We start from the raw sequence: 24795 nt of genomic DNA, 5'->3' as shown, positions 1-24795 counted from the left end.
AACACTCTCCCCACTTGGAGAGTCAGCGCCTTTAACCTCCTGTTTGGCCCAGTTTGCAATTTCTGCGGAAGATGAACAGGAATAGCGAGAACCAATGAGAGACTAGCTGGAGGTGTCTGGACGGGCAAATTTAACTCTCATTTCCCACCAGGAAGAGGAATTAACCAAAGGCTCAGCGTGCCATGCCGGAACCAGATGAGGGCCTGAAGCCATCCCGCAGTGTTGCGGCAAGGTCACAAGAAAGCGAGTTGAAGAAAGGAGCTCAGGGGCACTGTAATTCACAAACCTGCAGAGTTATAAATGACAGCTATCGTCCAAAAATAGACTGAAGTAAGGCTGCCAAGAGGACTTGAAAGCGGGGCAGAATTGCAGGAAACCGATTTCAGGAGGTAGACTGGAATTGCATTTCAAGTATAGGAAAGGAGGCAGAACGTCCACAATGATGCACTTGGCCAAAAAGGGCGTATGCGTTTTTTCCTGAATATATTCAGGAAAAAACGCATACGCCCTTTTTGGCCAACCAAGCAAGCTTGCAAAGGAAATCTGCACTACAATGAAGTCTCACTTCCCCCCGGTCAAAAGGGCCATCTGAAAAAAGTGTAAAATCCAGAAAGGCAGGACAGGCCATGGAGAACTGAGAGCCTTGTTATGCTGATGGGTGGGATGTAAATTGCCAAGAGACACTTGGGAGAAGTGTATGGTGTTTCCTGAAACATCGAAAAAACAAAGCAACAGAGCCTAGGGCACTGCCACTTATGGTCCTATAGCTTAGGGAAATTAAAATAAAAAAGACACAGCAACCCCAAAGTTTGGGACGCCTCTGTTTACAAGAACCTCATTTACAGTACAAGTTCAACATCGCAAAAAGTGAAAAATGGATAAAGAAGTTGTGGTATTTATTTACAAAGCAATATCACTCAGCAATGAAATCTATGTCATCAGGCCCTTAGCAGCACAATGAGTGGATTCAGGTATGATGATTCTAACTGAAATAAGTCACACAGAAAAAGAAACATCATAAGATATCACTAATACACGGAATGTAAACATGGCTACACAAGAACTGAATTCCAAAACACAAAAGGGTCTCAAATTTAGAAAACCAACTTATGCTTGCTTAAGGGGAAAGGTGAGTTGGGGTGCTGCATAAAACCAGAGATTGAAATGAGCACAGATAAAGTTCCTTAAGCCAAATATGGAATAGACAAGAGCTACTCCTTGCTCAACGAAATGGACTCAACACCCCATATTAAACGCCTAAGAATGTACCTGACTAGTAAGTATCTTAAAACCTATGGATTGCTATGTGTCCAAAAGAGAATCAAGCGTGTGTACAGGGGCGTAAATGCAGCAGTGATAGGATAGGAGAGGTTCGGTGAGCAAATGAAGACCCTTTGAAGTCATATTGCATGGTACCCATTCCACGGGTTTCAACTACCCAGGTTTAAGGTATTCTTCCTTCAGCTAAACACATGCATGTGGAACCTAGAATATGAATCAACCATGTGATCGGGAGACGTGTTCAAATATGTCTCAGTTTTCGTACCCTGGTACTCGGGTGCAACATTCCAGACGCTTTACTAACACTCACCCGACTTGGAGAGTCAGTCCCTTTAACCTCCTGTTTGGCCCAGTTTGCAATTTCTGCAGAAGATGAACAGGAATAGCGAGAACCAATGAGAGACTAGCTGGAGGTGTCTGGACGGACAAATTTAACTCTCATTTCCCACCAAGAAGAGGAATTAACCAAAGGCTCAGCGTGCCATGCCGGAACCAGATTAGGGCCTGAAGCCATCCCGCAGTGTTGCAGCAAGGTCACAAGAAAGCGAGTTGAAGAAAGGAGCTCAGGGGCACTGTAATTCACAAACCTGCAGAGTTATAAATGACAGCTATCGTCCAAAAATATACTGAAGTAAGGCTGCCAAGAGGTCTTGAATGCGGGGCAGAATTGCAGGAAACCGATTTCAGGAGGTAGACTGGAACTTCATTGAAAGCATAGGAAAAGAGGCAGAACGTCCACAATGATGCACTTGGCCAAAAAGGGCGTATGCGTTTTTTCCTGAATATATTCAGGAAAAAACGCATACGCCCTTTTTGGCCAACCAAGCAAGCTTGCAAAGGAAATCTGCACTACAATGAAGTCTCACTTCCCCCCGGTCAAAAGGGCCATCTGAAAAAAGTGTAAAATCCAGAAAGGCAGGACAGGACATGGAGAACTGGGAGCCTTTTTATGCTGATGGGCGGGATGTAAATTGCCAACAGACACTCGGGAGAAGTGTATGGTGTTTCCTGAAACATCGAAAAAACAAAGCAACAGAGCCTAGGGCACTGCCACTTATGGTCCTATAGCTTAGGGAAATTAAAATCAAAAAGACACAGCCACCCCAAAGTTTGGGATGCCTCTGTTTACAAGAACCTCGTTTACAGTACATGTTCAACATCGCAGAAAGTGAAAAATGGATAAAGAAGTTCTGGTATTTACTTACAAAGCAATATCACTCAGCAATGAAATCTGTGTCATCAGGCCCTTAGCAGCACAATGAGTGGATTCAGGTATGATGATTCTAACTGAAATAAGTCACACAGAAAAAGAAACATCATAAGATATCAGTAATACACGGAATGGACACTTGGCTACACAGGAACTGAATTACAGAATAGAACAGGGTCTCAAATTTAGAAAAACAACTTATGCTTGCTTAAGGGTAAAGGTGAGTTGGGGTGCTGCATAAAACCAGAGATTGAAATGAGCACAGGTAAAGTTCCTTAAGTCAAATATGGAATAGACAAGAGCTACTCCTTGCTCAACGAAATGGACTCAACACCGCATATTAAACGCCTAAGAATGTACCTGACTTGTAAGTATCTTAAAACCTATGGATTGCTATATCTCTGAAAGAGAATCAAGCATGTGTACAGGGGCATAAACGCAGCAGTGATAGGATTGGAGAGGAACGGTGAGCAAATGAAGACCCTTTGAAGTCATATTGCATGGTACCCATTCCACGGGTTTCAACTACCCAGGTTTAAGGTATTCTTCCTTCAGCTAAAACATGCATGTGGAACCTAGAGTATGATCAACCATGTGATCGGGAGACGTGTTCAAATATGTCTCAGTTTTCGTACCCTGGTAGTCGGGTGCAATATTCCAGACGCTTAACTAACACTCTCCCGACTTGGAGAGTCAGTCCCTTTAACCTCCTGTTTGGCCCAGTTTGCAATTTCTGCGGAAGATGAACAGGAATAGCGAGAACCAATGGAGACTAGCTGGAGGTGTCTGGACTGGCAAATTTAACTCTCATTTCCTACCAGGAAGAGGAATTAACCAAAGGCTCAGCGTGCCATGCCAGAATCAGATTAGGGCCTGAAGCCATCCTGCGGTGTTGCGGCCAGGTCACAAGAAAGCGAGTTGAAGAAAGGAGCTCAGGGGCACTGTAATTCACAAACCTGCAGAGTTATAAATGACAGCTATCGTCCAAAAATATACTGAAGTAAGGCTGCCAAGAGGACTTGAAAGCGGGGCAGAATTGCAGGAAACCGATTTCAGGAGGTAGACTGGAATTGCATTGAAAGCATAGGAAAAGAGGCAGAACGTCCACAATGATGCACTTGGCCAAAAAGGGCGTATGCGTTTTTTCCTGAATATATTCAGGAAAAAACGCATACGCCCTTTTTGGCCAACCAAGCAAGCTTGCAAAGGAAATCTGCACTACAATGAAGTCTCACTTCCCCCCGGTCAAAAGGGCCATCTGAAAAAAGTGTAAAATCCAGAAAGGCAGGACAGGCCATGGAGAACTGGGAGCCTTGTTATGCTGATGGGCGGGATGTAAATTGCCAACAACCACTCGGGAGAAGTGTATGGTGTTTCCTGAAACATCTAAAAAACAAAGCAACAGAGCCTAGGGCACTTCCACTTATGGTCCTATAGCTTAGGGAATTTAAAATCAAAAAGACACAGCCACCCCAAAGTTTGGAACGGCTCTGTTTACAAGAACCTCGTTTACAGTACAAGTTCAACATCGCAGAAAGTGAAAAATGGAGAAAGAAGTTGTGGTATTTACTTACAAAGCAATATCACTCGGCAATGAAATCTGTGTCATCAGGCCCTTAGCAGCACAAAGAGTGGATTCAGGTATGATGATTCTAACTGAAATAAGTCACACAGAAAAAGAAACATCATAAGGTATCACTAATACACAGAATGAAAACTTGGCTACACAGGAACTGAATTCCAAAACACAACAGGGTCTCAAATTTAGAAAACCAACTTATGCTTCCATAGGGGATAGGTGAGTTGGGGTGCTGCATAAAACCAGAGATTGAAATGAGCACAGATAAAGTTCCTTAAGTCAAATATGGAATAGACAAGAGCTACTCCTTGCTCAACGAAATGGACTCAACACCGCATATTAAACGCTTAAGAATGTACCTGACTAGTAAGTATCGTAAAACCTATGGATTGCTATGTCTCCAAAAGAGAATCAAGCGTGTGTACAGGGGCATAAACACAGCAGTGATAAGATTGGAGAGGTTCGGTGAGCAAACGAAGAACCTTTGAAGTCATATTGCATGGTACCCATTCCACGGGTCTCAACTCTCCAGGTTTAAGGTATTCTTCCTTCAGCTAAAACATGCATGTGGAACCCAAGTATGATCAACCATGTGAACGGGAGACGTGTTCAAATATGTCTCAGTTTTCCTCCCCTGGTACTCGGGTGCAACATTCCAGACGCTTTACTAATACTCTCCCCCCTTGGAGAGTCAGCGCCTTTAACCTCCTGTTTTGCCCAGTTTGTAATTTCTGCGGAAGATGAACAGGAATAGCGAGAACCAATGAGAGGCTAGCTGGAGGTGTCTGGACGGGCAAATTTAACTCTCATTTCCCACCAGGAAGAGGAAATAACCAAAGGCTCAGCGTGCCATTCCGGAACCAGATTAGGGCCTGAAGCCATCCTGCGGTGTTGTAGCCAGGTCACAAGAAAGCGAGTTGAAGAAAGGAGCTCAGGGGCACTGTAATTCACAAACCTGCAGAGTTATAAATGACAGCTATCGTCCAAAAATATACTGAAGTAAGGCTGCCAAGAGGACTTGAAAGCGGGGCAGAATTGCAGGAAACCGATTTCAGGAGGTAGACTGGAATTGCATTGAAAGCATAGGAAAAGAGGCAGAACGTCCACAATGATGCACTTGGCCAAAAAGGGCGTATGCGTTTTTTCCTGAATATATTCAGGAAAAAACGCATACGCCCTTTTTGGCCAACCAAGCAAGCTTGCAAAGGAAATCTGCACTACAATGAAGTCTCACTTCCCCCCGGTCAAAAGGGCCATCTGAAAAAAGTGTAAAATCCAGAAAGGCAGGACAGGCCATGGAGAACTGGGAGCCTTGTTATGCTGATGGGCGGGATGTAAATTGCCAACAACCACTCGGGAGAAGTGTATGGTGTTTCCTGAAACATCTAAAAAACAAAGCAACAGAGCCTAGGGCACTTCCACTTATGGTCCTATAGCTTAGGGAATTTAAAATCAAAAAGACACAGCCACCCCAAAGTTTGGAACAGCTCTGTTTACAAGAACCTCGTTTACAGTACAAGTTCAACATCGCAGAAAGTGAAAAATGGATAAAGAAGTTGTGGTATTTACTTACAAAGCAATATCACTCAGCAATGAAATCTGTGTCATCAGGCCCTTAGCAGCACAATGAGTGGATTCAGGTATGATGATTCTAACTGAAATAAGTCACACAGAAAAAGAAACATCATAAGATATCAGTAATACACGGAATGTAAACTTGGCTACACAGGAACTGAATTACAGAATAGAACAGGGTCTCAAATTTAGAACCAACTTATGCTTGCTTAAGGGTAAAGGTGAGTTGGGGTGCTGCATAAAACCAGAGATTGAAATGAGCACAGATAAAGTTCCTTAAGCCAAATATGGAATAGACAAGAGCTACTCCTTGCTCAACGAAATGGACTCAACACCGCATATTAAACGCCTAAGAATGTACCTGACTTGCAAGTATCTTAAAACCTATGGATTGCTATGTCTCCGAAAGAGAATCAAGCATGTGTACAGGGGCATAAACGCAGCAGTGATAGGATTGGAGAGGTTCGGTGAGCAAATGAAGACCCTTTGAAGTCATATTGCATGGTACCCATTCCACGGGTTTCAACTACCCAGGTTTAAGATATTCTTCCTTCAGCTAAAACATGCATGTGTCCCTAGAGTATGATCAACCATGTGATCGGGAGACGTGTTCAAATATGTCTCAGTTTTCGTACCCTGGTACTCGCGTGCAACATTCCAGACGCTTTACTAACACTCTCCCGACTTGGAGAGTCAGTCCCTTTAACCTCCTGTTTGGCCCAGTTTGCAATTTCTGTGGAAGATGAACAGGAATAGCGAGTACCAAAGAGAGACTAGCTGGAGGTGTCTGGACGGGCAAATTTAACTCTCATTTCCCACCAGGAAGAGGAATTAACCAAAGGCTCAGCGTGCCGTGCCAGAACCAGATTAGGGCCTGAAGCCATCCTGCGGTGTTGCGGCCAGGTCACAAGAAAGCGAGTTGAAGAAAGGAGCTCAGGGGCACTGTAATTCACAAACCTGCAGAGTTATAAATGACAGCTATCGTCCAAAAATAGACTGAAGTAAGGCTGCCAAGAGGACTTGAAAGCGGGGCAGAATTGCAGGAAACTGATTTCAGGAGGTAGACTGGAATTGCATTGAGAGCATAGGAAAAGAGGCAGAACGTCCACAATGATGCACTTGGCCAAAAAGGGCGTATGCGTTTTTTCCTGAATATATTCAGGAAAAAACGCATACGCCCTTTTTGGCCAACCAAGCAAGCTTGCAAAGGAAATCTGCACTACAATGAAGTCTCACTTCCCCCCAGTCAAAAGGGCCATCTGAAAAAAGTGTAAAATCCAGAAAAGCAGGACAGGCCATGGAGAACTGGGAGCCTTGTTATGCTGATGGGCGGGATGTAAATTGCCAACAACCACTCGGGAGAAGTGTATGGTGTTTCCTGAAACATCTAAAAAACAAAGCAACAGAGCCTAGGGCACTTCCACTTATGGTCCTATAGCTTAGGGAATTTAAAATCAAAAAGACACAGCCACCCCAAAGTTTGGAACGGCTCTGTTTACAAGAACCTCGTTTACAGTACAAGTTCAACATCGCAGAAAGTGAAAAATGGATAAAGAAGTTGTGGTATTTACTTACCAAGCAATATCACTCAGCAATGAAATCTGTGTCATCAGGCCCTTAGCAGCACAATGAGTGGATTCAGGTATGATGATTCTAACTGAAATAAGTCACACAGAAAAAGAAACATCATAAGATATCAGTAATACACGGAATGGAAACTTGGCTACACAGGAACTGAATTACAGAATAGAACAGGGTCTCAAATTTAGAAAAACAACTTATGCTTGCTTAAAGGTAAAGGTGAGTTGGGGTGCTGCATAAAAGCAGAGATTGAAATGAACACAGATAAAGTTCCTTAAGCCAAATATGGAATAGACAAGAGCTACTCCTTGCTCAACGAAATGGACTCAACACCGCATATTAAACTCCTAAGAATGTACCTGACTTGCAAGTATCTTAAAACCTATGGATTGCTATGTCTCCGAAAGAGAATCAAGCATGTGTACAGGGGCATAAACGCAGCAGTGATAGGATTGGAGAGGTTCGGTGAGCAAATGAAGACCCTTTGAAGTCATATTGCATGGTACCCATTCCACGGGTTTCAACTACCCAGGTTTAAGATATTCTTCCTTCAGCTAAAACATGCATGTGTCCCTAGAGTATGATCAACCATGTGATCGGGAGACGTGTTCAAATATGTCTCAGTTTTCGTACCCTGGTACTCGGGTGCAACATTCCAGACGCTTTACTAACACTCTCCCGACTTGGAGAGTCAGTCCCTTTAACCTCCTGTTTGGCCCAGTTTGCAATTTCTGTGGAAGATGAACAGGAATAGCGAGTACCAAAGAGAGACTAGCTGGAGGTGTCTGGACGGGCAAATTTAACTCTCATTTCCCACCAGGAAGAGGAATTAACCAAAGGCTCAGCGTGCCGTGCCAGAACCAGATTAGGGCCTGAAGCCATCCTGCGGTGTTGCGGCCAGGTCACAAGAAAGCGAGTTGAAGAAAGGAGCTCAGGGGCACTGTAATTCACAAACCTGCAGAGTTATAAATGACAGCTATCGTCCAAAAATAGACTGAAGTAAGGCTGCCAAGAGGACTTGAAAGCGGGGCAGAATTGCAGGAAACCGATTTCAGGAGGTAGACTGGAATTGCATTGAGAGCATAGGAAAAGAGGCAGAACGTCCACAATGATGCACTTGGCCAAAAAGGGCGTATGCGTTTTTTCCTGAATATATTCAGGAAAAAACGCATACGCCCTTTTTGGCCAACCAAGCAAGCTTGCAAAGGAAATCTGCACTACAATGAAGTCTCACTTCCCCCCGGTCAAAAGGGCCATCTGAAAAAAGTGTAAAATCCAGAAAGGCAGGACAGGCCATGGAGAACTGGGAGCCTTGTTATGCTGATGGGCGGGATGTAAATTGCCAACAACCACTCGGGAGAAGTGTATGGTGTTTCCTGAAACATCTAAAAAACAAAGCAACAGAACCTAGGGCACTTCCACTTATGGTCCTATAGCTTAGGGAATTTAAAATCAAAAAGACATAGCCACCCCAATGTTTGGAACGGCTCTGTTTACAAGAACCTCGTTTACAGTACAAGTTCAACATCGCAGAAAGTGAAAAATGGATAAAGAAGTTGTGGTATTTACTTACAAAGCAATATCACTCAGCAATGAAATCTGTGTCATCAGGCCCTTAGCAGCACAATGAGTGGATTCAGGTATGATGATTCTAACTGAAATAAGTCACACAGAAAAAGAAACATCATAAGATATCAGTAATACACGGAATGTAAACTTGGCTACACAGGAACTGAATTACAGAATAGAACAGGGTCTCAAATTTAGAAAACCAACTTATGCTTGCTTAAGGGTAAAGGTGAGTTGGGGTGCTGCATAAAACCAGAGATTGAAATGGGCACAGATAAAGTTCCTTAAGCCAAATATGGAATAGACAAGAGCTACTCCTTGCTCAACGAAATGGACTCAACACCGCATATTAAACGCCTAAGAATGTACCTGAGTTGTAAGTATCTTAAAACCTATGGATTGCTATGTCTCCGAAAGAGAATCAAGCATGTGTACAGGGGCATAAACGCAGCTGTGATAGGACTGGAGAGGTTCGGTGAGCAAATGAAGACCCTTTGAAGTCATATTGCATGGTACCCATTCCACGGGTTTCAACTACCCAGGTTTAAGGTATTCTTCCTTCAGCTAAAACATGCATGTGGAACCTAGAGTATGATCAACCATGTGATCGGGAGACGTGTTCAAATATGTCTCAGTTTTCGTACCCTGGTACTCGCGTGCAACATTCCAGACGCTTTACTAACACTCTCCCGACTTGGAGAGTCAGTCCCTTTAACCTCCTGTTTGGCCCAGTTTGCAATTTCTGCGGAAGATGAACAGGAATAGCGAGAACCAATGAGAGACTAGCTGGAGGTGTCTGGACGGGCAAATTTAACTCTCATTTCCCACCAGGAAGAGGAATTAACCAAAGGCTCAGCGTGCCATTCCGGAAGCAGATTAGGGCCTGAAGCCATCCTGCGGTGTTGCGGCCTGCTCAAAAGAAAGCGAGTTGAAGAAAGGAGCTCAGGGGCACTGTAATTCACAAACCTGCAGAGTTATAAATGACAGCTATCGTCCAAAAATATACTGAAGTAAGGCTGCCAAGAGGACTTGAAAGCGGGGCAGAATTGCAGGAAACCGATTTCAGGAGGTAGACTGGAATTGCATTGAAAGCATAGGAAAAGAGGCAGAACGTCCACAATGATGCACATGGCCAAAAAGGGCGTATGCGTTTTTTCCTGAATATATTCAGGAAAAAACGCATACGCCCTTTTTGGCCAACCAAGCAAGCTTGCAAAGGAAATCTGCACTACAATGAAGTCTCACTTCCCCCGGGTCAAAAGGGCCATCTGAAAAAAGTGTAAAATCCAGAAAGGCAGGACAGGCCATGGAGAACTGGGAGCCTTGTTATGCTGATGGGCGGGATGTAAATTGCCAACAACCACTCGGGAGAAGTGTATGGTGTTTCCTGAAACATCTAAAAAACAAAGCAACAGAACCTAGGGCACTTCCACTTATGGTCCTATAGCATAGGGAATTTAAAATCAAAAAGACACAGCCACCCCAAAGTTTGGAACGGCTCTGTTTACAAGAACCTCGTTTACAGTACAAGTTCAACATCGCAGAAAGTGAAAAATGGAGAAAGAAGTTGTGGTATTTACTTACAAAGCAATATCACTCAGCAATGAAATCTGTGTCCTCAGGCCCTTAGCAGCACAATGAGTGGATTCAAGTATGATGATTCTAACTGAAATAAGTCACACAGAAAAAGAAACATCATAAGATATCAGTAATACACGGAATGTAAACTTGGCTACACAGGAACTGAATTACAGAATAGAACAGGGTCTCAAATTTAGAACCAACTTATGCTTGCTTAAGGGTAAAGGTGACTTGGGGTGCTGCATAAAACCAGAGATTGAAATGAGCACAGATAAAGTTCCTTAAGCCAAATATGGAATAGACAAGAGCTACTCCTTGCTCAACGAAATGGACTCAACACCGCATATTAAACGCCTAAGAATGTACCTGACTTGCAAGTATCTTAAAACCTATGGATTGCTATGTCTCCGAAAGAGAATCAAGCATGTGTACAGGGGCATAAACGCAGCAGTGATAGGATTGGAGAGGTTCGGTGAGCAAATGAAGACCCTTTGAAGTCATATTGCATGGTACCCATTCCACGGGTTTCAACTACCCAGGTTTAAGATATTCTTCCTTCACCTAAAACATGCATGTGTCCCTAGAGTATGATCAACCATGTGATCGGGAGACGTGTTCAAATATGTCTCAGTTTTCGTACCCTGGTACTCGGGTGCAACATTCCAGACGCTTTACTAACACTCTCCCGACTTGGAGAGTCAGTCCCTTTAACCTCCTGTTTGGCCCAGTTTGCAATTTCTGCGGAAGATGAACAGGAATAGCGAGAACCAATGAGAGACTAGCTGGAGGTGTCTGGACGGGCAAATTTAACTCTCATTTCCCACCAGGAAGAGGAATTAACCAAAGGCTCAGCGTGCCGTGCCGGAACCACATTAGGGCCTGAAGACATCCTGCAGTGTTGCGGCCAGCTCAGAAGAAAGCGAGTTGAAGAAAGGAGCTCAGGGGCACTGTAATTCACAAACCTGCAGAGTTATAAATGACAGCTATCGTCCAAAAATAGACTGAAGTAAGGCTGCCAAGAGGACTTGAAAGCGGGGCAGAATTGCAGGAAACCGATTTCAGGAGGTAGACTGAAATTGCATTGAAAGCATAGGAAAAGAGGCAGAACGTCCACAATGATGTACTTGGCCAAAAAGGGCGTATGCGTTTTTTCCTGAATATATTCAGGAAAAAACGCATACGCCCTTTTTGGCCAACCAAGCAAGCTTGCAAAGGAAATCTGCACTACAATGAAGTCTCACTTCCCCCGGGTCAAAAGGGCCATCTGAAAAAAGTGTAAAATCCAGAAAGGCAGGACAGGCCATGGAGAACTGGGAGCCTTGTTATGCTGATGGACGGGATATAAATTACCAACAACCACTCGGGAGAAGTGTATGGTGTTTCCTGAAACATCTAAAAAACAAAGCAACAGAACCTAGGGCACTTCCACTTATGGTCCTATAGCTTAGGGAAATTAAAATCAAAAAGACACAGCCACCCCAAAGTTTGGAACGGCTCTGTTTACAAGAACCTCGTTTACAGTACAAGTTCAACATCGCAGAAAGTGAAAAATGGAGAAAGAAGATGTGGTATTTACTTACAAAGCAATATCACTCAGCAATGAAATCTGTGTCATCAGGCCCTTAGCAGCACAATGAGTGGATTCAGGTATGATGATTCTAACTGAAATAAGTCACACAGAAAAAGAAACATCATAAGATATCAGTAATACACGGAATGGAAACTTGGCTACACAGGAACTGAATTACAGAACAGAACAGGGTCTCAAATTTAGAAAACCAACATATGCTTGCTTAAGGGGAAAGGTGAGTTGGGGTGCTGCATAAAACCAGAGATTGAAATGAGCACAGATAAAGTTCCTTAAGCCAAATATGGAATAGACAAGAGCTACTCCTTGCTCAACGAAATGGACTCAACACCGCATATTAAACGCCTAAGAATGTACCTGATTTGTAAGTATCTTAAAACCTATGGATTGTTATGTCTCCAAAAGAGAATCAAGCATGTGTACAGGGGCATAAACGCAGCAGTGATAGGATAGGAGAGGTTCGGTGAGCAAATGAAGACCCTTTGAAGTCATACTGCATGGTACCCATTACACGGGTCTTAACTCTCCAGGTTTAAGGTATTCTTCCTTCAGCTAAAACATGCATGTGGAACCCAAGTATGATCAACCATGTGAACGGGAGACGTGTTCAAATATGTCTCAGTTTTCCTCCCCTGGTACTCGGGTGCAACATTCTAGACGCTTTACTAACACTCTCCCCACTTGTAGAGTCTGCGCCTTTAACCTCCGGTTTGGCACAGTTTGCAATTTCTGCAGAAGATGAACAGGAGTAGCGAGAACCAATGAGAGACTAGCTGGAGGTGTCTGGTCGGGCAAATTTAACTCTCATTTCCCACCAGGAAGAGGAAATAACCAAAGGCTCAGCGTGCCGTGCCGGAACCAGATTAGGGCCTGAAGCCATCCTGCGGTGTTGCGGCCAGCTCACAAGAACGCAAGTTGAAGAAAGGAGCTCAGGGGCACAGTAATTCACAAACCTGCAGAGTTATAAGTGAAAGCTATCGTCCAAAAATAGACTGAAGTAAGGCTGCCAAGAGGACTTGAAAGCGGGGCAGAATTGCAGGAAACCAATTTCAGGAGGTAGACTGGAATTGCATTGAAAGCATAGGTAAAGAGGCAGAACGTCCACAATGATGCACTTGGCCAAAAAGGGCATATGCGTTTTTCCCTGAATATATTCAGGGAAAAACGAATACGCCCTTTTTGGCCAACCAAGCAAGCTTGCAAAGGAAATCTGCACTACAATGAAGTCTCACTTCTCCCAGGTCAAAAGGGCCATCTGAAAAAAGTGTAAAATCCAGAAAGGCAGGACAGGCCATGGAGAACTGGGAGCCTTGTTATGCTGATGGGCGGGATGTAAATTGCCAACAGTCACTCGGGAGAAGTGTATGGTGTTTCCTGAAACATCTAAAAAACAAAGCAACAGAGCCTAGGGCACTTCCACTTATGGTCCTATAGCTTAGGGAAATTAAAATCAAAAAGACACAGCCACCCCAAAATCTGGGACGCCTCTCTTTACAAGAACCTCGTTTACCGTACAAGTTCAATATCACAGAAAGTGAAAAATGGATAAAGAACTTGTGGAACTTACGTACAATGCAGTATCACTCAGCAATGAAATCTATGTCATCAGGCCCGTAGCAGCATAATGAGTGGATTCAGGTACGATGATTCTAACTGAAATAAGTCACACAGAAAAAGAAACATCATAATATATCAGTAATACATGGAATGTAAACTTGGCTACACAGGAACTGAATTCCAAAACAGAACAGGGTCTCAAATTTAGAAAACCAACTTATGCTTGCTTAAGGGGAAAGGTGAGTTGGGGCGCTGCATAAAACCAGAGATTGAAATGAGCACAGATAAAGTTCCTTTAACCAAATATGGAATACACAAGAGCTACTCCTTGTTCAACGAAATGGACTCAACACCCCATATTAAACGCCTAAGAACGTACCTGACTAGTAAGTATCTTAAAACCTATGGATTGCTATGTCTCCGAAAGAGAATCAAGCATGTGTACAGGGGCATAAACGCAGCAGTGATAGGATTGGAGAGGTTCGGTGAGCAAATGAAGACCCTTTGAAGTCATATTGCATGGTACCCATTCCACGGGTTTCAACTACCCAGGTTTAAGGTATTCTTCCTTCAGCTAAAACATGCATGTGGAACCTAGAGTATGATCAACCATGTGACCGGGAGACGTGTTCAAATATGTCTCAGTTTTCGTACCCTGGTACTCGGGTGCAACATTCCAGATGCTTTACTAACACTCTCTCGACTTGGAGAGTCAGTCCCTTTAACCTCCTGTTTGGCCCAGTTTGCAATTTCTGCGGAAGATGAACAGGAATAGCGAGAACCAATGAGAGACTACCTGGAGGTGTCTGGACGGGCAAATTTAACTCTCATTTCCCACCAGGAAGAGAAATTAACCAAAGGCTCAGCGTGCCGTGCCGGAACCAGATTAGGGCCTGAAGCCATCCTGTGGTGTTGCGGCCAGGTCACAAGAAAGCGAGTTGAAGAAAGGAGCTCAGGGGCACTGTAATTCACAAACCTGCAGAGTTATAAATGAGAGCTATCGTCCAAAAATAGACTGAAGTAAGGCTACCAAGAGGACTTGAAAGCGGGGCAGAACTGCAGGAAACCGATTTCAGGAGGTAGACTGGAATTGCATTGAAAGCATAGGAAAAGAGGCAGAACGTCCAAAATGATGCACTTGGCCAAAAAGGGCGTATACGTTTTTTCCTGAATATATTCACGAAAAAACGCATACGCCCTTTTTGGCCAACCAAGCAAGCTTGCAAAGGAAATCTGCACTACAATGAAGTCTCACTTCCCCCGGGTCAAAAGGGCCATCTGAAAAAAGTGTAAAATACAGAAAGGCAACAGGCCATTGAGAACTGGGAGCCTTGTTATGCTGATGGGTGGGATGTAAATTGCCAACAGAAACTCAGGAGAAGTGTATGGTGTTTCCTGAAACATCTAAAAAACAAAGCAACAGAGCCTAGGGCACTTCCACTTATGGTCCTATAGCTTAGGGAAATTAAAATCAAAAAGACACAGCCACCCCAAAGTTTGGGACGCCTCCGTTTACAAGAACCTCGTTTACCGTACAAGTTCAACATCGCAGAAAGTGAAAAATAGATGAAAAAGTTGTGGTATTTACTTACAAAGCAATATCACTCAGCAATGAAATCTGTGTCATCAGGCCCTTAGCAGCACAATGAGTGGATTCAGGTATGATGATTCTAACTGAAATAAGTCACACAGAAAAAGAAACATCATAAGATATCAGTAATAAACGAAATGTAAACTTGGCTACACAGGAACTGAATTACATAACAGAACCGGGTCTCAAATTTAGAAAACCAACTTATGCTTGCTTAAGGGGAAAGGTGAGTTGGGGTGCTGCATAAAACCAGAGATTGAAATGAGCACAGATAAAGTTCCTTAAGCCAAATATGGAATAGACAAGAGCTACTCCTTGCTCAACGAAATGGACTCAACACCGCATATTAAACGCCTAAGAATGTACCTGACTAGTAAGTATCTTAAAACCTACGGATTGCTATGTCTCCGAAAGAGAATCAAGCATGTGTACACGGGCATAAACGCAGCAGTGATAGGATTGGAGAGGTTCGGTGAGCAAATGAAGACCCTTTGAAGTCACATTGCATGGTACCCATTACACGGGTTTCAAATACACAGGTTTAAGGTATTCTTCCTTCAGCTAAAACATGCATGTGGAACCCAAGTATGATCAACCATGTGAACGGGAGACGTGTTCAAATATGTCTCAGTTTTCCTCCCCTGGTACTCGGGTGCAACATTCCAGACGCTTTACTAACACTCTCCCGACTTGGAGAGTCAGTCCCTTTAACCTCCTGTTTGGCCCAGTTTGCAATTTCTGTGGAAGATGAACAGGAATAGCGAGAACCAATGAGAGACTACCTGGAGGTGTCTGGACGGGCAAATTTAACTCTCATTTCCCACCAGGAAGAGGAAATAACCAAAGGCTCAGCATGCCGTGCCGGAACCAGATTAGGGCCTGAAGCCATCCTGCGGTGTTGCGGCCAGGTCAAAAGAAAGCGAGTTGAAGAAAGGAGCTCAGGGGCACTGTAATTCACAAACCTGCAGAGTTATAAATGACAGCTATCGTCCAAAAATAGACTGAAGTAAGGCTGCCAAGAGGACTTGAAAGCGGGGCAGAATTGCAGGAAACCGATTTCAGGAGGTAGACTGGAATTGCATTGAAAGCATAGGAAAAGAGGCAGAACGTCCACAATGATGCACTTGGCCAAAAAGGGCGTATGCGTTTTTTCCTGAATATATTCAGGAAAAAACGCATATGCCCTTTTTGGCCAACCAAGCAAGCTTGCAAAGGAAATCTGCACTACAATGAAGTCTCACTTCCCCCCGGTCAAAAGGGCCATCTGAAAAAAGTGTAAACTCCAGAAAGGCAGGACAGGCCATGGAGAACTGGGAGCCTTGTTATGCTGATGGGCGGGATGTAAATTGCCAACAACCACTCGGGAGAAGTGTATGGTGTTTCCTGAAACATCTAAAAAACAAAGCAACAGAGCCTAGGGCACTTCCACTTATGGTCCTATAGCTTAGGGAAATTAAAATCAAAAAGACACAGCTACCCCAAAGTTTGAGACGCCTCTGTTTACAAGAACCTCGTTTACAGTACAAGTTCAACATCGCAGAAAGTGAAAAATGGATAAAGAACTTGTGGTACTTACGTACAATGCAGTATCACTCAGCAATGAAATCTATGTCATCAGGCCCGTAGCAGCATAATGAGTGGATTCAGGTACGATGATTCTAACTGAAATAAGTCACACAGAAAAAGAAACATCATAAGATATCACTAATACACGGAATGTAAACTTGGCTACACAGGAACTGCATTCCAAAACAGAACAGGGTCTCAAATTTAGAAAACCAACTTATGCTTGCTTAAGGGGAAAGGTGAGTTGGGGTGCTGCATAAAACCAGAGATTGAAATAAGCACAGATAAAGTTCCTTAAGCCAAATATGGAATAGACAAGAGCTACTCCTTGCTCAAAGAAATGGACTCAAAACCCCATATTAAACGCCTAAGAATGTACCTGACTAGTAAGTATCTTAAAACCTATGGATTCCTATGTCTCCAAAAGAGAATCAAGCGTGTGTACAGGGGCATAAACGCAGCAGTGATAGGATTGGAGAGGTTCGGTGAGCAAATGAAGACCCTTTGAAGTCATATTGCATGGTACCCATTCCGCGGGTCTCAGCTCTCCAGGTTTAAGGTATTCTTCCTTCAGCTAAAACATGCATGTGGAACCCAGAGTATGATCAACCATGTGAACGGGAGACGTGTTCAAATATGTCTCAGTTTTCCTCCCCTGGTACTCGGGTGCAACATTCCAGACGCTTTACTAACACTCTCCCGACTTGGAGAGTCAGTCCCTTTAACCTCCTGTTTGGCCCAGTTTGCAATTTCTGCGGAAGATGAACAGGAATAGCGAGAACCAATGAGAGGGTAGCTGGAGGTGTCTGGACGGGCAAATTTAACTCTCATTTCCCACCCGGAAGAGGAATTAACTAAAGGCTCAGCATGCGGGGCCGGAACCAGATTAGGGCCTGAAGCCATCCTGCGGTGTTGCGGCCAGGTCACAAGAAAGCGAGTTGAAGAAAGGAGCTCATGGGCACTGTAATTCACAAACCTGCAGAGTTATAAATGACAGCTATCGTCCAAAAATAGACTGAAGTGAGGCTGCCAAGAGGACTTGAAAGCGGGGCAGAACTGCAGGAAACCGATTTCAGGAGGTAGACTGGAATTGCATTGAAAGCATAGGAAAAGAGGCAGAACGTCCACAATTATGCACTTGGCCAAAAAGGGCGTATGCGTTTTTTCCTGAATATATTCAGGAAAAAACGCATACGCCCTTTTTGGCCAACCAAGCAAGCTTGCAAAGGAAATCTGCACTACAATGAAGTCTCACTTCCCCCCGGTCAAAAGGGCCATCTGAAAAAAGTGTAAAATCCAGAAAGGCAACAGGCATTGAGAACTGGGAGCCTTGTTATGCTGATGGGCGGGATGTAAATTGCCAACAACCACTTGGGAGAAGTGTATGGTGTTTCCTGAAACATCTAAAAAACAAAGCAACAGAACCTAGGGCACTTCCACTTATGGTCCTATAGCATAGGGAATTTAAAATCAAAAAGACACAGCCACCCCAAAGTTTGGAACGGCTCTGTTTACAAGAACCTCGTTTACAGTACAAGTTCAACATCGCAGAAAGTGAAAAATGGAGAAAGAAGTTGTGGTATTTACTTACAAAGCAATATCACTCAGCAATGAAATCTGTGTCCTCAGGCCCTTAGCAGCACAATGAGTGGATTCAAGTATGATGAGTCTAACTGAAATAAGTCACACAGAAAAAGAAACATCATAAGATATCAGTAATACACGGAATGTAAACTTGGCTACACAGGAACTGAATTACAGAATAGAACAGGGTCTCAAATTTGGAACCAACTTATGCTTGCTTAAGGGTAAAGGTGACTTGGGGTGCTGCATAAAACCAGAGATTGAAATGAGCACAGATAAAGTTCCTTAAGCCAAATATGGAATAGACAAGAGCTACTCCTTGCTCAACGAAATGGACTCAACACCGCATATTAAACGCCTAAGAATGTACCTGACTTGCAAGTATCTTAAAACCTATGGATTGCTATGTCTCCGAAAGAGAATCAAGCATGTGTACAGGGGCATAAACGCAGCAGTGATAGGATTGGAGAGGTTCGGTGAGCAAATGAAGACCCTTTGAAGTCATATTGCATGGTACCCATTCCACGGGTTTCAACTACCCAGGTTTAAGATATTCTTCCTTCACCTAAAACATGCATGTGTCCCTAGAGTATGATCAACCATGTGATCGGGAGACGTGTTCAAATATGTCTCAGTTTTCGTACCCTGGTACTCGGGTGCAACATTCCAGACGCTTTACTAACACTCTCCCGACTTGGAGAGTCAGTCCCTTTAACCTCCTGTTTGGCCCAGTTTGCAATTTCTGCGGAAGATGAACAGGAATAGCGAGAACCAATGAGAGACTAGCTGGAGGTGTCTGGACGGGCAAATTTAACTCTCATTTCCCACCAGGAAGAGGAATTAACCAAAGGCTCAGCGTGCCGTGCCGGAACCACATTAGGGCCTGAAGACATCCTGCAGTGTTGCGGCCAGCTCAGAAGAAAGCGAGTTGAAGAAAGGAGCTCAGGGGCACTGTAATTCACAAACCTGCAGAGTTATAAATGACAGCTATCGTCCAAAAATAGACTGAAGTAAGGCTGCCAAGAGGACTTGAAAGCGGGGCAGAATTGCAGGAAACCGATTTCAGGAGGTAGACTGAAATTGCATTGAAAGCATAGGAAAAGAGGCAGAACGTCCACAATGATGTACTTGGCCAAAAAGGGCATATGCGTTGTTTCCTGAATATATTCAGGAAAAAACGCATACGCCCTTTTTGGCCAACCAAGCAAGCTTGCAAAGGAAATCTGCACTACAATGAAGTCTCACTTCTCCCAGGTCAAAAGGGCCATCTGAAAAAAGTGTAAAATCCAGAAAGGCAGGACAGGCCATGGAGAACTGGGAGCCTTGTTATGCTGATGGGCGGGATGTAAATTGCCAACAGTCACTCGGGAGAAGTGTATGGTGTTTCCTGAAACATCTAAAAAACAAAGCAACAGAGCCTAGGGCACTTCCACTTATGGTCCTATAGCTTAGGGAAATTAAAATCAAAAAGACACAGCCACCCCAAAATCTGGGACGCCTCTCTTTACAAGAACCTCGTTTACCGTACAAGTTCAATATCACAGAAAGTGAAAAATGGATAAAGAACTTGTGGTACTTACGTACAATGCAGTATCACTCAGCAATGAAATCTATGTCATCAGGCCCGTAGCAGCATAATGAGTGGATTCAGGTACGATGATTCTAACTGAAATAAGTCACACAGAAAAAGAAACATCATAATATATCAGTAATACATGGAATGTAAACTTGGCTACACAGGAACTGAATTCCAAAACAGAACAGGGTCTCAAATTTAGAAAACCAACTTATGCTTGCTTAAGGGGAAAGGTGAGTTGGGGCGCTGCATAAAACCAGAGATTGAAATGAGCACAAATAAAGTTCCTTAAGCCAAATATGGAATAGACAAGAGCTACTCCTTGCTCAACGAAATGGACTCAACACCCCATATTAAACGCCTAAGGATGTACCTGACTAGTAAGTATCTTAAAACCTATGGATTGCTATGTCTCCAAAAGAGAATCAAGCGTGTGTACAGGGGCATAAACGCAGCACTGATAGGATTGGAGAGGTTCGGTGAGCAAATGAAGACCGTTTGAAGTCATATTGCATGGTACCCATTACATGGGTCTCAACTCTCCAGGTTTAAGGTATTCTTCCTTCAGCTAAAACATGCATGTGGAACCCAGAGTATGATCAACCGTGTGAACGGGAGACGTGTTCAAATATGTCTCAGTTTTCCTCCCCTGGTACTTGGGTGCAACATTCCAGACGCTTTACTAACACTCTCCCCACTTGGAGAGTCAGCGCCTTTAACCTCCTGTTTGGCCCAGTTTGCAATTTCTGCGGAAGATGAACAGGAATAACGAGAACCAATGAGAGGCTAGCTGGAGGTGTCTGGACGGGCAAATTTAACTCTCATTTCCCACCAGGAAGAGGAAATAACCAAAGGCTCAGCGTGCCGTGCCGCAACAAGATTAGGGCCTGAAGCCATCCTGCGGTGTTGCGGCCAGCTCACAAGAAAGCGAGTTGAAGAAAGGAGCTCAGGGGCACTGTAATTCACAAACCTGCAGAGTTATAAATGACAACTATCGTCCAAAAATATACTGAAGTAAGGCTGCCAAGAGGACTTGAAAGCGGGGCAGAATTGCAGGAAACCGATTTCAGGAGGTAGACTGGAATTGCATTGAAAGCATAGGAAAACAGGCAGAAGGACCACAATGATGCACTTGGCCAAAAAGGGCGTATGCGTTTTTTCCTGAATATATTCAGGAAAAAACGCATACGCCCTTTTTGGCCAACCAAGCAAGCTTGCAAAGGAAATCTGCACTACAATGAAGTCTCACTTCCCCCTGGTCAAAAGGGCCATCTGAAAAAGTGGAAAATCCAGAAAGGCAGGACAGGCCATGGAGAACTGGGAGCCTTGTTACTCTGATGGGTGGGATGTAAATTGCCAACAGACACTCGGGAGAAGTGTATGGTGTTTCCTGAAACATCTAAAAAACAAAGCAACAGAGCCTAGGGCACTTCCACTTATGGTCCTATAGCTTAGGGAAATTAAAATCAAAAAGACACAGCAACCCCAAAGTTTGGGAGGCCTCTGTTTACAAGAACCTCGTTTACAGTACAAGTTCAACATCACAGAAAGTGAAAAATGGATAAAGAAGTTGTGGTATTTACATACAAAGCAATATCACTCAGGAATGAAATCTATGTCATCAGGCCCTTAGCAGCACAATGAGTGGATTCAGGTATGATGATTCTAACTGAAATAAGTCACACAGAAAAAGAAACATCATAAGATATCAGTAATACACGGAATGTAAACTTGGCTACACAGTAACTCAATTACAGAACAGAACAGGGTCTCATATTTAGAAAACCAACTTATGCTTCCTTAGGGGAAAGGTGAGTTGGGGTGCTGCATAAAACCAGAGATTGAAATGAGCACAGATAAAGTTCCTTAAGCCAAATATGGAATAGACAAGAGCTACTCCTTGCTCAACGAAATGGACTCAACACCGCATATTAAACGCCTAAGAACGTACCTGACTAGTAAGTATCTTAAAACCTATGGATTGCTATGTCTCCGAAAGAGAATCAAGCATGTGTACAGGGGCATAAACGCAGCAGTGATAGGATTGGATAGGTTCGGTGAGCAAATGAAGACCCTTTGAAGTCATATTGCATGGTACCCATTCCACGGGTTTCAACTACCCAGGTTTAAGGTATTCTTCCTTCAGCTAAAACATGCATGTGGAACCTAGAGTATGATCAACCATGTGACCGGGAGACGTGTTCAAATATATCTCAGTTTTCGTACCCTGGTACTCGGGTGCAACATTCCAGATGCTTTACTAACACTCTCTCGACTTGGAGAGTCAGTCCCTTTAACCTCCTGTTTGGCCCAGTTTGCAATTTCTGCGGAAGATGAACAGGAATAGCGAGAACCAATGAGAGACTAGCTGGAGGTGTCTGGACGGGCAAATTTAACTCTCATTTCCCACCAGGAAGAGAAATTAACCAAAGGCTCAGCGTGCCGTGCCGGAACCAGATTAGGGCCTGAAGCCATCCTGTGGTGTTGCGGCCAGGTCACAAGAAAGCGAGTTGAAGAAAGGAGCTCAGGGGCACTGTAATTCACAAACCTGCAGAGTTATAAATGAGAGCTATCGTCCAAAAATAGACTGAAGTAAGGCTACCAAGAGGACTTGAAAGCGGGGCAGAATTGCAGGAAACCGATTTCAGGAGGTAGACTGGAATTGCATTGAAAGCATAGGAAAAGAGGCAGAACGTCCAAAATGATGCACTTGGCCAAAAAGGGCGTATACGTTTTTTCCTGAATATATTCACGAAAAAACGCATACGCCCTTTTTGGCCAACCAAGCAAGCTTGCAAAGGAAATCTGCACTACAATGAAGTCTCACTTCCCCCCGGTCAAAAGGGCCATCTGAAAAAAGTGTAAAATACAGAAAGGCAACAGGCCATTGAGAACTGGGAGCCTTGTTATGCTGATGGGTGGGATGTAAATTGCCAACAGAAACTCAGGAGAAGTGTATGGTGTTTCCTGAAACATCTAAAAAACAAAGCAACAGAGCCTAGGGCACTTCCACTTATGGTCCTATAGCTTAGGGAAATTAAAATCAAAAAGACACAGCCACCCCAAAGTTTGGGACGCCTCCGTTTACAAGAACCTCCTTTACCGTACAAGTTCAACATCGCAGAAAGTGAAAAATAGATGAAAAAGTTGTGGTATTTACTTACAAAGCAATATCACTCAGCAATGAAATCTGTGTCATCAGGCCCTTAGCAGCACAATGAGTGGATTCAGGTATGATGATTCTAACTGAAATAAGTCACACAGAAAAAGAAACATCATAAGATATCAGTAATAAACGAAATGTAAACTTGGCTACACAGGAACTGAATTACAGAACAGAACCGGGTCTCAAATTTAGAAAACCAACTTATGCTTGCTTAAGGGGAAAGGTGAGTTGGGGTGCTGCATAAAACCAGAGATTGAAATGAGCACAGATAAAGTTCCTTAAGCCAAATATGGAATAGACAAGAGCTACTCCTTGCTCAACGAAATGGACTCAACACCGCATATTAAACGCCTAAGAATGTACCTGACTAGTAAGTATCTTAAAACCTATGGATTGCTATGTCTCCGAAAGAGAATCAAGCATGTGTACACGGGCATAAACGCAGCAGTGATAGGATTGGAGAGGTTCGGTGAGCAAATGAAGACCCTTTGAAGTCACATTGCATGGTACCCATTACACGGGTTTTAAATACACAGGTTTAAGGTATTCTTCCTTCAGCTAAAACATGCATGTGGAACCCAAGTATGATCAACCATGTGAACGGGAGACGTGTTCAAATATGTCTCAGTTTTCCTCCCCTGGTACTCGGGTGCAACATTCCAGACGCTTTACTAACACTCTCCCGACTTGGAGAGTCAGTCCCTTTAACCTCCTGTTTGGCCCAGTTTGCAATTTCTGTGGAAGATGAACAGGAATAGCGAGAACCAATGAGAGACTACCTGGAGGTGTCTGGACGGGCAAATTTAACTCTCATTTCCCACCAGGAAGAGGAAATAACCAAAGGCTCAGCATGCCGTGCCGGAACCAGATTAGGGCCTGAAGCCATCCTGCGGTGTTGCGGCCAGGTCACAAGAAAGCGAGTTGAAGAAAGGAGCTCAGGGGCACTGTAATTCACAAACCTGCAGAGTTATAAATGACAGCTATCGTCCAAAAATAGACTGAAGTAAGGCTGCCAAGAGGACTTGAAAGCGGGGCAGAATTGCAGGAAACCGATTTCAGGAGGTAGACTGGAATTGCATTGAAAGCATAGGAAAAGAGGCAGAACGTCCACAATGATGCACTTGGCCAAAAAGGGCGTATGCGTTTTTTCCTGAATATATTCAGGAAAAAACGCATATGCCCTTTTTGGCCAACCAAGCAAGCTTGCAAAGGAAATCTGCACTACAATGAAGTCTCACTTCCCCCCGGTCAAAAGGGCCATCTGAAAAAAGTGTAAACTCCAGAAAGGCAGGACAGGCCATGGAGAACTGGGAGCCTTGTTATGCTGATGGGCGGGATGTAAATTGCCAACAACCACTCGGGAGAAGTGTATGGTGTTTCCTGAAACATCTAAAAAACAAAGCAACAGAGCCTAGGGCACTTCCACTTATGGTCCTATAGCTTAGGGAAATTAAAATCAAAAAGACACAGCTACCCCAAAGTTTGAGACGCCTCTGTTTACAAGAACCTCGTTTACAGTACAAGTTCAACATCGCAGAAAGTGAAAAATGGATAAAGAACTTGTGGTACTTACGTACAATGCAGTATCACTCAGCAATGAAATCTATGTCATCAGGCCCGTAGCAGCATAATGAGTGGATTCAGGTACGATGATTCTAACTGAAATAAGTCACACAGAAAAAGAAACATCATAAGATATCACTAATACACGGAATGTAAACTTGGCTACACAGGAACTGCATTCCAAAACAGAACAGGGTCTCAAATTTAGAAAACCAACTTATGCTTGCT

At 43.7% G+C, this 24795-nt stretch overlaps 1 long non-coding RNA gene across 3 annotated transcripts in view; it reads right to left on the bottom strand.

The window, feature by feature from the left end:
* LOC307181392 overlaps positions 1-24795 on the bottom strand; it is a 210037-nt gene that overhangs the window by 65423 nt on the left and 119819 nt on the right. Inside the window, exon 3 of one of the 3 annotated variants that reach the window (XR_013826645.1) lies at positions 4133-4147. The exons of the other annotated variants lie outside the window; for them this stretch is intronic. This is a non-coding gene — a long non-coding RNA (uncharacterized lncRNA). Of the gene's footprint in view, positions 1-4132; positions 4148-24795 lie in introns of those variants that run through there. 3 annotated transcript variants of the gene reach the window in all.

Source organism: Stenella coeruleoalba, assembly GCF_951394435.1.
Source record: "Stenella coeruleoalba genome assembly, contig: scaffold_230, whole genome shotgun sequence".
NCBI lineage: Eukaryota > Metazoa > Chordata > Mammalia > Artiodactyla > Delphinidae > Stenella > Stenella coeruleoalba.
The sequence above is the reverse complement of the archived record's forward strand: the minus strand, read 5'-3'. Positions and strand labels throughout refer to the sequence as shown.